Here is a 14695-nt window from a genome sequence, read left to right as displayed (position 1 = left end):
TGTTGCTTTATTATTTTACTTTTATTGCAGGAGATCGTTGGCTTCAGCTGGAATGGGCGTGACGGTAGGTATGGTTTAATTTAGAACAATAAAGAATTGTGTGTTTATTTCAATTAAAGGACTTTATTCTGGGTGTTTGTGGGGTTTTTTTTTAACTTTGACTATGGGGTTAGTAATGGGGGTGTCTTATAGACGCCTCTCCATTACTAACCTGGGCTTGATGTCAGCTGGCATTATAAGCTGACATCAACCCCAGCCCTATTACCCCACTGCCACCGCTACAGGTCAGTGGGAAGAGCGAGGCTAAGTGCCAGAATTGGCGCATCCTATGGATGCGCCATTTCTGGGGCGGCTGACGGCTGGTGTTTCTAGCCTGGGAGGGGGCCAATATTCATGGCACCCTTCCTGGGCTATTAATATCATCCCCCAGCTGTCTGCCTAGCCTTTGCTAGCTATTAAAATAGGGGGGACCCTACGTAATTTTTTTTTGGGGGGGTGTCCCCCTTTTTAAAAGCTAGTAAAGGCTAGGTATTCAGCTGGGGGCTGATATTAGTAGCCTGGGAAGCTCCGTGGGTATTACCCCCTTCCCAGGCTTCAAACATCGGCCCCAGCCGTCTGCTTAACCTCCGCTAGAGACTAAAATTACGGGGAACCCCACGCCAATTTTTTTTTTTAATAAATCCTTTATTTTAACACTAAATGACAAGTACAGTAACCAACACTGTCACTGTACTTATTATATATGTGACTAACATGTTTCTATCTATCTAATCTATGTGTGAAGCTCTATTCTTTCTGTTCTAAATTGTCGGGTAACGGTATATGCCGCTGATGAATTGCCGGCTTTTCATGTTTCACTGTGAGCACTGTTCCCATCGATTTGGGAACCACTGTAATGCCACAACCACCATGGCTGTGGCATTAACGTCTTAAAAAAATATTAATTCCTGCTATTCCATTTAATTGTAATGTAAGGGAAATAATGTAATGTCAGCGCTTGAGCAGGAGAATTCTCCCACGCTGGGATGGCATTCTGATGACAGGCTGGATCGCAGGTGAGCGCTGCCATCCAGCTTGTCATCCTTCAGAGACACTGCAGAGCGCAGGCATTATGTGAACTTCCGATTCCGGTATTCGATGTTGTAAAAGTATCAGAACTCCGATACAGCGAATATCGGTCGATACCCGATATTTCAGTATCGGAATGCTCAACACTATTAGCAAGTAAAGCAACGGATCAGGGGGCCCTATACCCACTCACTGGGGAGAGTCCAAAAGTGCGCCCTTCGCCCGGAGTACCCTGGACCGTGCCTGCACCATCACCAGTAAAGGTACTGAAGCTTACCCCCGTGTGAGTGTCCGTCTTCCTCCGGGACCGTCCTGCCGTCTCTCCCCAGCATCCACCATCTACCCCTATACTGCCCTGGAGCTAGCTCTACCTGTGGAGAGCACACCATCCCTGCTGTCGTAACACCAGCTTCAGAGGACTGCTCCGCAGCGGCGGCATCCCTTAGCCACATTCCACAGGTGATGTCACGAACTTTCCAAAAATCCCCTATAAATATCTATCCCCCTTTTTACTGACTGCCCTGGGTCACGGGCCAGCCACAGTGATATCCCCCAGCAACCAGAGGCCCGGCTGCAGAGTACCCCACGGCCCAGGGGGTGCGTCAGGGCCCAGTATGGAATATTACGACAAGATGTCCTGCAAAGAATGCGGCCCCCCAAATTAATTTTTTTTCCGTGTGCAGCCCATATACCCAACCGAGTTTGAGACGCCTGCTATACATGTTTGTTGTCTACGTACTCGTAATGACCTGGAGAATCATAATGGCAGGTCAGTTCTAGCATTCAGTGAACGTGGTAAAAAAAAACAACTGTGGAATTGCACTTTCATTGCAATTTCACAGTACTTGGAATTTTTTTCTCATTTTCCAGTACACTAAATGGTAAAACCAGTGATGTTGTTCAAAAGTACAACTCGTCCCGCAAAAAATAAGCCCTCACATGGCCATATTGACTGAAAAATAAAAAAGTTATGGCTCTGGGAACAAGGGGACCCAAAAACAAAAACAGAAAATGCTCCGGTCATGAATGGGTTAAAATCATGAAGAAGAAGAAGGGGAAAAAAGCATGTCAAATTTCTCTTTTGAGTATGTTTCATGTGCAGAATTTCCCCATAGACTTGCATTACGTACGTAAAGTCTGCAGGAAAAAACGTATCAAAAACGTATGTAATCCGCATCCGTATGTCAATAAAGTTTTGTCAAAGCCAAATACCAGGAAGTATCAAAAATAAAGCAGCTTTATTTAAAGCATGATACAACAAGAAGTCACAAAAAACGCAGCATCAAAAAAGAGATAAAAATCCATGTTAGGAAATGCACACAAAAAGAACCTACAGTAATTTAAACAGTGGGTGCAGAAATTTTGCAACATCAAAATCTCAACAAAAGCTCATTGTGGGAGCGTAGCCTTAAAGGGAATCATTCAGCAAGTTTATTCTACGTAATCTGACAGCAGCATGAGGCAGGGACACAGACCCTGATTCCAGTGATGTGTCACTTAGCTTATTGGCTGCAGCAGTTGTGATAGAAACTCAGCTTTTCTTTGCTGCAACTCAGAATGCTGCACTCTGTATAACCCCGCCCACAGCACTGATTGGCTGCTTTCTGTGTACACTGTATAGTGACAGACAGCTGCTGATCAGTGCTGGGGGTGTGACTGGACTAGAAGGCACCAGACACCTAGTCCTGTAGTGATAATCTCCAGCTGGTAATTGTATTGAAACAAAAAACACAGTCCACTAAGTGACATCACTGGAATGAGGGTATTTGCCCCTAAAACATGTTACTCTCAGATTACACAGCAAAAGCCTGCTGACAGATTCCCTTTAAAATTAGACAGATTTATCAAACAGCATGAACCACTTTAATAAATTTGGCACATTTTTTGACTGCCTAGTTTCAGTTTGCACTACTTAAGAATTAGATATTTCTGATAAATATACCCCATTGTGTCTACAATAGCTCCATATCAGTGATGGAGGCAGACAGAAGAGGGCCCCTGGACCAGAACAATATACAGACCCTTTGCAGTCCCATATCTCATCATAATACACAATCCCACCTGCTTTGGAGATGGTAGTGGCCCCCTTACCTTTTGGGCCCCTGTGCGGCTACACAGCTTGCACCAATGATCTGTCCACCCCTGTGCTATAATGAAGAAAAACAGTATGAATGAGAATTCCAAATAAAGCTGGAGACATACAGGGATACGGTAAGGGCATAGTAATATAGCTTCCCACAACTCGGAAGACCTACAAATCAAGGGGTTACCATTCCTAATCCTGCCTGGTTTGAAAAAGACAACAGGAGGTGTCAGCCTATTGTGAAACTCTGTGACTAGAGTAAAAACCGCACAATGTCAAGATATTCCTGACAATATTGTTTATTATGTGCAGCACTTTCCTATAAAGATTAAAAGAGGTATTCTGGTATATACCACCCCAACGAAGCTGAAAAGGACACTCTTTTGGCCTCTGTTGAGTTAATAACGTTTTATGGATACAGTCGATGTACACACAGAAACTTTACAAATACGACAAACGTTGGGCTGAATGCAGTCTGCACGGAGCCGAACTACATATTTTCCATTCGGTCTGGCAGTAGTGGTAGGTAATGAAAAGTCCCATCGAAGGACTCAAACTTGTTTTCTACTGACTAATATAAAATAGTCTGTCCAAACCAAGCAACACATTGAAACATACTTAACATTCGCAGTGTTTTTTATATTAATGCTTTTCTTTGCAAGCTCTTAACCTCTTAGTTCTTTCTTTGAACTCCACCCTGCATTTACAAGGCTTCTAACTCCAAGGTGTGGCTGGAAGCATATGATTAAATGCATGCTCTTACTATATGAAGCAATCACACAGAGGAAAGCTGGCGAGGTCACAAACTAGGTCAACATGTTTGTTCCAAAAATTGTGGAGGATATTAAATGGTGAAAATATACGCGGTCTAAAAAATATTCAAGATTTTGTTCACAAATCGAAAATACTCCCGACCGAAACCTGACATATGTTGCACAAACTGTACAGCTATACTGTATTTCAATAAAAAAGTAGAATATACCGACATCCACCAGCCAGGCGTTGGGCGGATGAGCAAGGAGCATTCCTTGCTGCATGTGCCGAATATACAGACTGAACGCTATATGGGCATAGATTTAGGGCATGCTCACAGAGTATTTTGCTGAGGATTTTTTCTGGCTGAATAATCCACATCTAATGGTACATGCACGCAACATCTTTTCCAGGTGCCATAAAATCACTGCACAAAAATGAATATAATGCACAGTAATGTAAAACGATAGTGAGCAGAGCATATGTTCAATCTGTTGTTACTCTTTTTAACAGCTTCAGGATGAAAGGTGTCCGTCCGCCTTAAAAAAATAATACTAAAAATAACACAAAACAATGGCATAACTGCAGGAAAAAGACTGCCGACCTTTCATAAAGCAGCTTCGCCTACAAAAACCTACGGGTATGTGCATACATTGTCTTTTTCAGCCTTGAACACGCCTGAAAAAGCACTGCAAAACCTTAGCAAAAAACTGAACATAGTGCACAGCAATCTAAAAACCTTATTGTTGTGCGCGTACTCTGTCTTTTTTAACCACTTCATGGTTTCTGGGCAAGACGTCCATCTGCTAATCATATTTTTAAACTATGAAAAAAAGCCACCAAAAGCAGCTCCTCCAGCAAAAGCACCAGCGAAACTGCTTCCCTAAAAATCTTTTCTAAAAAGCACATGGATTTTATTTCATAGTATTGTAAAAAGGAGTGTTTTTTTTATACTGTTTGATGCGTTTTTAATTGCAAGGCTGGAGTCACACTAGCGCATAGCATCCTATGCAAGAGGATTGGATATGATAAGCTAATGACCCTCGGCTCTGCTGAGAGTGTGACCCGAGTGTCAGTGCTCCGATCCTCTCGCATGAGAGAATCACATCACAGCTGCACGGGGGATGGACAAAGTAATTTCTCCATCTCTACTGCCAGCGTCTGTGGGAATCGCACTGCACTCAGGTGACATCCGAGTGCAGCGCAAGGTTTCACACACACACACACCCATAGACTTGCATGGGTGCGTGCGGTCCGAATCTCGCAGCCATTTGCAGCATGCTGAGATTGTTTTCGTGCAGAACAGTTTCTGAGGCAACTGTTCAAAGACGAGGGAGTGTTCTGCCTTGGTCCTATTGTAATTAACAGAAACCACGTATAATACCTGTTCAGATGTTTTTTTTTGGGTTTTTTGGATATCAGAAAAATCAGACTGTGTGTGAAACCAGCCAGAGGGCGATTTCAGACGTCAGTGATTTTCACATTGATGCCCTCATGCCAGTTTGGGGCAGCTCCACCAAAATGGGTGGAGCTGGGGAGGAGTTGGGATAGGGCTATGCCCACCTGTCAAATTCAAAAGTGGCGGCATTTCGTACCCTAAAAATGTTACTCACCGAAGCAGCATTTCTGGCGAGGTGCACGGAGGCGCACCCCACTGAGAAGATGCGACACATTCATTAAGTAGTGTGCACTCCTTAGTGAATTTGACTCCCTTTATTCCTGCACACCCATCATTAGTAATGGCGTACCAAACACCAGGAGGCCCACATGCTTGCTTGACACATCTGTGAATGAAGCAACCAGTTTCTCAAAAGCATGGACTCATGCAGCATATTGTCCCAGGAATCTACTTACACTACGAAAGGAGGGTCCGCAGAGAGTGCAGGGGGTTTACCAGCCCCATAAAGAGGAAGCAGCAGTTTCATTCTTCTGACACAGCAGATTGGAAATCATAATGAGGTGGAGCTGGGCCTGGCCCAAGAACAGAACCACTCCTGCTGCAGATAAACTGCCAAATTCTCTAAGTGGTTTCTATTGACCATAATGGATGCAAAACTGCTGCAAATATCCTGGCGCTGCACTGTCCACAGAAATCACTAAAAACCCCTTTTCAAAGTTGTAAGAAAAAAACCGAGGTTTTCATCTTTGGCATGTGATTACAAAACAGGAGTTGTATAGGATAAAATAGCAGATAATATGCCTCTCCAAAAGCATGGCAGGAATTGCAGGGGTTAAAAATATTGGGAAAGAACTTTTTTTGTGCCGACTGGAACCTAATTTTGGGTCATAAAGAAGGCACTTTTTTTAAAACATCAATACAGGACACAAGATTGCTGCATAAAATTTTTTACGCCATTCGCGATGTCTCATAGAGCAGCGGTCATCTGTCCGGACATCTATTTTAGTAAATGAAAGCTCGAATAAAAGGGGCCCATGCATTGTTTACTTCAATCAGGACTGACACATCAGGTGAGCTTTATAGCGTTAAGGCAACGTTCACACCTTCAAATGTGAATGTGGCCTTAGTCTGGGAAGGGAGTAATAAACATGGAACTTCCCAGGCTATTAATATCAGCTCACAGCTGTCTACTTAGCCTTTACTGGTTATTAACAAGGGGTAACCCCCCCAAAAAAATGACATGGGGTCCGCCTATTTTTAATAACCAGCAAAAGCTAGGCAGACAGCTGGGGGCTGATATTAAAGGAGCCATGGATATTGGCCCCCTCCCAGACTAAGATCATCAGCCGCACCAGAAATGGCGCATTCATTCATGGGCCAATTCAGACACTTGGCCTCGGCTCTTCCCACTTGCCCTGGTGTAGTGTCAAGTGGGGTAGTAGTATTAGGTTTGATGTCAGCTTTATAATGTCAGCTGACATCAAGCCCAGGTACTAGTAATGGAGAGGCACCTATAAGACACCCCCATTACTAACCCCGTCAGTTTAAGTAAAAAAAAATACACACACAGAGCATATGGATTATTGGCCGACAGGTGAAGATTCCTTTGCTTTTTTATTTTGATTTGAATATTAATAAACGGGTCAAAGAGGGTTGCAGAGTGTTTTTTTCAAGTAAAGGACTTTGCTGTGTGCGTGTGTTTTTTACTTAAACTGATAGGGTTAGCCGGCGCCTTTGCTGGTTATTAAAAATAGGGGGACCCAACATCATTTTTTTTTTTTGGGGGGGGGGGGGTCACCCTTTCTTAATAACCAGTAAAGGCTAAGTAGACAGCTGTGAGCTGATATTAATAGCCTGGGAAACTCCATGTTTATTACCCCCTTCCCAGACTATAAACATCAGCCCCCAGCTGTGAGCTTTCCCTCAGCTGGTTAAGAAAATTAAGGGGGACCCCACACCATTTTTTTCTTTAATTATTAGCTAAATACATGTACAGTAAGCTACACACACACTGCACTAATTATATATCTTAATCACATATTTCTATCTATTTCTGTATATAAGATTGATTTATTAGTTCGAAAACTAGCTTGAAATTAAACGCATTGCATACGGATGTGAGGAGATGAGAAAAAAAAAAGCATAAAAAAAAGCATCACACTTGCCTGACACTCTCCAACTTTTCTGGAAAGAGAATCTCAGCTACTTTATATATGCAGGAAGGGGTTGTCCGAGTAGTGGACAACTCCTTTAATGGAATCTTCACACTATCATTTTTTTGGAGTTTTTGAGAGAGTACACTATGAAAAAAGCAGAAAAAAAAAAAAAAATCACAAAACGTTCAAAAGAATCTTTGTATTCAATTCTTGTTAATTTACGGAAAAATGACTAGCTGTTTATAGGTTCGGGCTTTTGAGCGTCTTTTAAAAGCTTCATGCTATCAAAACTGGCAAGCGATTAAAAGTAGTGAGCAAACCATGCTTCAGGAATTTTACATGAAGATGCTACATACCTTACAATTGAAGGCAATGGGAAAGCTGAAAAAAGAGCAAAAGACTAAGGGCTTGATCCCTCATTAATTTTATGCCAGAATTTGGCATAAAAAAATGTGAAAAGTCGCACAATTATGGCGCAACTCAAAGATGTGCTAAAATTATTCGCTTTTTGACGTTCTTATGTCATGTTCCACTTTGTCGGCGCTGGGGCAGGGGAATGGCGACTGACACTTGTGAAATGCATGACGAGCAGCACCGTTCACTACGCCACAAATCTCACTACAGAAGGGACTGGAGTAGGGTTTGTTGCGAGAGGCACACAGAGGAGCACGCCAAAGCTCCTGATTTAGGAAGAGGTGTACAGAGGTTTTGATGAATTAGGCCCTTAGAGTCTTAGTTAAAGGGGTTGTCCACTACTTGGACAACACCTTCTTGATCTAAATGTTGGCCCTGATAAAATAAAAATACCTATACTCACCTCCCGGCACCGTTCCAGCGATGTCGGCACTCGTGGTCTCAGGGCTCCCGTGTGGTTGTTGTGACACAGGAGCCCAGCACTTAATCAGTGCCGGCGTCAGTCTGCGCCTTCTGTCGAATTGAACATGACGAGGAAGTCCAGGCTGCGACGGATCTCCGGCTTCCTCTACATGTTGAATTTGTACTAAGGCGGAGATGGTGACGCCAGTGCTGATTGGGCACCGGGCTCGCGTGTCACAACAACCGCACGAGACCCCAGGGAGAGCAAGTGCAACACCATGGGAACGGCGCTAGCATGAGAGATGGGTATAACGTTTTTTTATATCGGAGCCAAGCATGGGGTACAAGGAGTTGTCCAAGTAGTGTACAACTTCTTTAAAGTAGTTGTCCGGCCTTAGGCTACAAGTCTGCAGTCACATTATGTGACTGCAGACTTGTGAATCCTCACATTGTACGCACTGTGCTCTGTGAGGATTCTCAGGTGCAGATTACTTCGAACATAAGTATTTGATTTGCATATATGCTTTCATGTGCTGACTAGATAGGCGCGTCTTACTCAATGCAATTACCGTATATTTAGTGAGGCCGGACACGTCAAATCAAAATGTGGCCAGAAGTATGCAAGTCACATATTTGCTGTAAAATGACTGCCCGCTCCTGACACCGGAGAATCCTCTCAGCGCACAGTGCACGCAAAGTGAGGATTCACTAGTCTGCAGTCACACAGTAACTGCAGGCTTGTACAAAAAACGTCAGACAACCCTTTAAAACACTTAGTTTGAGGAAAGGGTCACATGACCATAGATTGTCTCATCCTAGAGAATCGGACAGATGATGCAACAAACACTCTGATCAGAGTTGGGATCTGAGTGTCAGCATAGTGCGATCTGATTCTCTTGTATGAGAGAACCATAGCACAAAATTTCTCCATGTTCTCCATTGTGTGAGTCTGCAGAAATCCAAATGCAGTCCAATGTTTTCCATGCACCCGTAGACTTGGAGGGGTGAGTGTCTTCCAAATTCAAAGTGGAATTGCAGCATGCTGTGATTTTTTTCACCGACAGATTCTGACGACACTCATCTGATGTATATGGCGGTGTGAGTGAGCTCTAAGACAGGCCGGTTTCACACGACTGTATATTTCCGGTACTGGAGATATCCGTGTCCCGTGTGTGTTTTACGTGGGACCCGTGTGCCGCATCAGGATCACAAGGACCAGCGCCTGGGAATCAGCACTACAGTTAGCGCTGTTCCCAAGCATCAGGTGCTGAACACTGCACTCATCTTGGTTCCCTGCCGGTGCTGTAATCAGCACCAGCAGGGACAATGATGAGGGTAGTGGTAGTCTGCTCCCGCAGTGTCCCTGTGTAAAAATAAGATTAAAATCCATATACTCACCTGTCCGGAGATGTCTCCTGCTGTAATCCTCTTAAAGCTGATGCCGAGGAGCTGGGGAGAATGAGCCGCTTCGGAGCTGAGCTCAGTGAGCGACAGGACACCGCTCCTGAGCTCAGCTCCGGGTCCCGCTAGCTGGAGCTGCTCATTCTCCCCGACTCCCCTGTGTCAGCTGTCAGAGGATTACAGCAGGGGACATCACCGGAAAGGTGAGTATATGGATTTTATCATTTTAATCTTATTTTTACACAGGGACACTGCGGGAGCAGACACTACTACCCTCATCATTGTCCCTGCTGGTGCAGATCACAGCGCCGGCAGGGAACCATGATGAGGGCAGCGTTGAGCACCCAGCGCTAGGGAACAGTGCTAATTGTAGTGCTGATTCCCAGGCACCGGTACGTGTCACACGGATGACACACGGATGTCATCCGTGTGGGACGTTTTGCAGACCGTGTATCCGTAAAAAAAAGGACATGTCAGCATGTGGAGCACACGGACACACGGTCCGTGAAAACACACTCACATGTGCAACAGACCCATAGATTTTAATGGGTCTGCCTGTGTCAGTGTCTGCGGTACGTATGGAAACAGTCACCACTCACACCGGAGAAACGGACGTGTGAAAGATGCCTTCGTTAAAAGCTACTTACCTGCAGATTACTATTATGTCTGCAAGTAATTAGCATTTCTGGACATGACATGTTGCCTTTAAGGCCACATCATAGTTTGCATATTGATGGATGGACATACTGTTCACATGGGGTGATGCGCTTTTGATTGATGATCTTTAGGCAAATAAAACATGATATCATGATATTAGCAGAGGAGCAGGGTTTACTCCTTCACTGGCTGATTGTTGCCACTTTTAGGGTACGTGCCCACGATCCGGAGTAGCAGCGGTTTGGATGCAGCTCACCTGTATTGCGTCCAAAACGCTGCATTGCACAGCAGAAGAACAGTGGATGGGATTTATAGAAATTTGACCCAGCGTAAACTCAATTGCGGCTCGGTTTTACAAGCCGCATGTAAATTTCTGTTGTGGAGACTCTGGTCTCCGCAACAGAACCTTCCCTAATAGAATATATTATTACTCAGTGGACACATGCGGATTTACCTGTGTGATTAGAATGCAGCGAATATACGCTACGTCCAAAGCGCTGCTGTAGTCTGATTGCTCTGATCTGATTGTTCCTCTCCTTATTTTGGCTTACAAATACTGATGTAAAATGCTGACCAAATAGTGAATGTGGCCTCCATGATGAGTTTTTGATGTTGCAGATTTTTGAAAAAATGCAAGTAACCTATTTTATATAATGAGTGTAGAAATTACATTGTCTGGAGAAACCAATATTGTGATGAGGACAGGAAATACACGGCATAGTGTGTTGTGTCACAGACCTGCCCCGTCTGTGCTGATATGAGGCCACGTTCCTGTGAGGAGCTTTTGATGTTGCGGATTTTCGGTAAATTAGGTTTCCTGCATTTTTCCATTGCATCTTTATCGCTTTATGTCTCTTGTTGGTCTGTCATGCTTTATATAAACTGCTTTGTTTTTGATACTTCTTGGTATTTCGCTTTGACAAAACTTTATTTATACAATCATGTGCGGATTATATGCATTTTTCCCTGCGGATTTTCTACCTCTTATGCGATTCTGGAAAAATCCACAAATAAAACTCAGTGTAACTGCAAGACAGACTGACATGAATCCTGCACCGCTGGTCAGTTTACAATGAGTAAAAGCTCAGTGGGCAGGAGACCTCTACACACCCCCACCGAGACCTCTACACACCCCCACCGAGACCTCTACACACCCCCACCGAGACCTCTACACAGCCCCACCGAGACCTCTACACAGCCCCACCGAGACCTCTACACACCCCCACCGAGACCTCTACACACCCCCACCGAGACCTCTACACACCCCCACCGAGACCTCTACACACCCCCACCGAAACCTCTACACACCCCCACCGAAACCTCTACACAGCCCCACCGAGACCTCTACACAGCCCCACCGAGACCTCTACACAGCCCCACCGAGACCTCTACACAGCCCCACCGAGACCTCTACACACCCCCACCGAAACCTCTACACAGCCCCACCGAGACCTCTACACAGCCCCACCGAGACCTCTACACAGCCCCACCGAGACCTCTACACAGCCCCACCGAGACCTCTACACACCCCCACAGAGACCTCTACACAGCCCCACCGAGACCTCTACACAGCCCCACCGAGACCTCTACACACCCCCACCGAAACCTCTACACATCCCATCCACTTTACTGGAACTGTAAGATGCTGCGTTTTTGCTTGATAAAAATACTCAGTATAATAAATTCACAGTGAGAGCTGAGCCTTAGCATCTCCGCCATATCACTGCTGCATACCATATTACTGAGCCAGGACGAATAATTGCTTGGCAGCTTCTTATGGACGCGCGTCGCCCGGACAAGACGCTGAACTTGCCGCTGGTGTCTGATTATTTTGGAGCCTATAAGCAGTGTCACACCTGAAGGGCGACATCATCATGAACATGACAGGCATCTCAGCACATGCCGGTCTGCAGCAGTCACCGCTGACACCAGTGCTGGCCCAGTGCAGGATACTGACTGCTCACACAGACGTAGCAGAGGCCAGCAGTCGCTGCTCACACAGACGTAGCAGAGGCCAGCAGTCGCTGCTCACACAGACGTAGCAGAGGCCAGCAGTCGCTGCTCACACAGACGTAGCAGAAGCCAGCAGTCGCTGCTCACACAGACGTAGCAGAGGCCAGCAGTCGCTGCTCACACAGACGTAGCAGAAGCCAGCAGTCGCTGCTCACACAGACGTAGCAGAGGCCAGCAGTCGCTGCTCACACAGACGTAGCAGAGGCCAGCAGTCGCTGCTCACACAGACGTAGCAGAGGCCAGCAGTCGCTGCTCACACAGACGTAGCAGAGGCCAGCAGTCGCTGCTCACACAGACGTAGCAGAGGCCAGCAGTCGCTGCTCACACAGACGTAGCAGAGGCCAGCAGTCGCTGCTCACACAGACGTAGCAGAGGCCAGCAGTCGCTGCTCACACAGACGTAGCAGAGGCCAGCAGTCGCTGCTCACACAGACGTAGCAGAGGCCAGCAGTCGCTGCTCACACAGACGTAGCAGAGGCCAGCAGTCGCTGCTCACACAGACGTAGCAGAGGCCAGCAGTCGCTGCTCACACAGACGTAGCAGAGGCCAGCAGTCGCTGCTCACACAGACGTAGCAGAGGCCAGCAGTCGCTGCTCACACAGACGTAGCAGAGGCCAGCAGTCGCTGCTCACACAGACGTAGCAGAGCCCAGCAGTCGCTGCTCACACAGACGTAGCAGAGCCCAGCAGTCGCTGCTCACACAGACGTAGCAGAGCCCAGCAGTCCCTGGTCACAGACGTAGCAGAGCCCAGCAGTCCCTGCTCACACAGACGTAGCAGAGCCCAGCAGTCCCTGCTCACACAGACGTAGCAGAGCCCAGCAGTCCCTGCTCACACAGACGTAGCAGAGCCCAGTCACTGCTCACACAGACGTAGCAGAGCCCAGCAGTCCCTGCTCACACAGACGTAGCAGAGCCCAGTCACTGCTCACACAGACGTAGCAGAGCCCAGTCACTGCTCACACAGACGTAGCAGAGCCCAGTCACTGCTCACACAGACGTAGCAGAGCCCAGTCACTGCTCACACAGACGTAGCAGAGCCCAGTCACTGCTCACACAGACGTAGCAGAGCCCAGTCACTGCTCACACAGACGTAGCAGAGCCCAGTCACTGCTCACACAGACGTAGCAGAGCCCAGTCACTGCTCACACAGACGTAGCAGAGCCCAGTCACTGCTCACACAGACGTAGCAGAGCCCAGTCACTGCTCACACAGGCGTAGCAGAGCCCAGTCACTGCTCACACAGGCGTAGCAGAGCCCAGTCACTGCTCACACAGGCGTAGCAGAGCCCAGTCACTGCTCACACAGACGTAGCAGAGCCCAGTCACTGCTCACACAGACGTAGCAGAGCCCAGTCACTGCTCACACAGACGTAGCAGAGCCCAGTCACTGCTCACACAGACGTAGCAGAGCCCAGTCACTGCTCACACAGACGTAGCAGAGCCCAGTCACTGCTCACACAGACGTAGCAGAGCCCAGTCACTGCTCACACAGACGTAGCAGAGCCCAGTCACTGCTCACACAGACGTAGCAGAGCCCAGTCACTGCTCACACAGATGTAGCAGAGCCCAGTCACTGCTCACACAGACGTAGCAGAGCCCAGTCACTGCTCACACAGACGTAGCAGAGCCCAGTCACTGCTCACACAGATGTAGCAGAGCCCAGTCACTGCTCTGGACTGTGCATTGCGATACACACAAGAGTTGTGCCAGGTAACAAAGTCCTCTCAGCTGCATGTGACAAGTTCTGCTCCTTGGACGTGACTGCAGCATCCAGGTAATAAGGAGAAAAGTTCCAGACAAACTTCAGGCACAGAAGGTCGCAGTCACCTCCTGGAAGGGGAGTTATACATTAACCAGCAGTCTCCCAGCAGCCTCCGCTGTGTGACATAATTACCAGTGCAGCCGCCGTCCTCGCTCCCCTATGATCAGTGTCGACTCCCCTGTGATCAGTGTCGGCTCCCCGCTGCACGGTCCGCAGCCTCTCACTTCCTGACTCCTCAGCGAGTCATAAATCTGCTGGTTACAGGCCAGTGTGGAGAGCAAATGGAAGGCGGGAGAGCGGAAACTAAAAACAGCGCCGGCAGGGCTCACTAAGCAACTTGTAGGCTGGGAACATTCTCTGCAGTAAAATGACAGATTTAGCAGAGCCTGTGACGCGTGGCATTAGTGTCCTGACACCATTATCAACAGCTGATATGTCTGCAGAGGACACAGCTTAGAGACCACGGCCAGCTGTCATGTCTGCTGCTTTGTATGTTCTGCCATATGACGGCTAATCGTCCTACAATGACACACTGGCCACGTCCCGACCAGGGTCCTGCTGCTGAAGCCAGAGGCACTATGTCAAGTG

The 14695-nt window shown here is 47.0% G+C and overlaps 1 protein-coding gene across 9 annotated transcripts in view; it reads right to left on the bottom strand.

Moving 5' to 3' along the window:
- Nucleotides 1-14403, bottom strand: part of NLRX1 (NLR family member X1) — a 65048-nt gene extending 50645 nt beyond the window's left edge. For 2 of the 9 annotated variants that reach the window (XM_073656614.1, XM_073656613.1), the window contains exons 1-3: nucleotides 14240-14403; nucleotides 7469-7603; nucleotides 3160-3215 (exon numbers count right to left, since the gene is read on the bottom strand). The gene's annotated coding sequence lies outside the window, so the exon portion shown is untranslated. Of the gene's footprint in view, nucleotides 1-3159; nucleotides 3216-5517; nucleotides 5672-5758; nucleotides 5847-7468; nucleotides 7604-14239 lie in introns of those variants that run through there. The other 7 variants (XM_073656620.1, XM_073656617.1, XM_073656618.1 and 4 more) reach the window with 6 other exon arrangements.
- Nucleotides 14404-14695: the final 292 nt, after the last annotated feature.

Source organism: Phyllobates terribilis, unplaced genomic scaffold, assembly GCF_046119375.1.
Source record: "Phyllobates terribilis strain yellow unplaced genomic scaffold, ASM4611937v1 Scaffold_12__6_contigs__length_324123572, whole genome shotgun sequence".
NCBI lineage: Eukaryota > Metazoa > Chordata > Amphibia > Anura > Dendrobatidae > Phyllobates > Phyllobates terribilis.
Note: the sequence above shows the minus strand (reverse complement) of the source record. Positions and strands in the feature narration are given on the sequence as shown.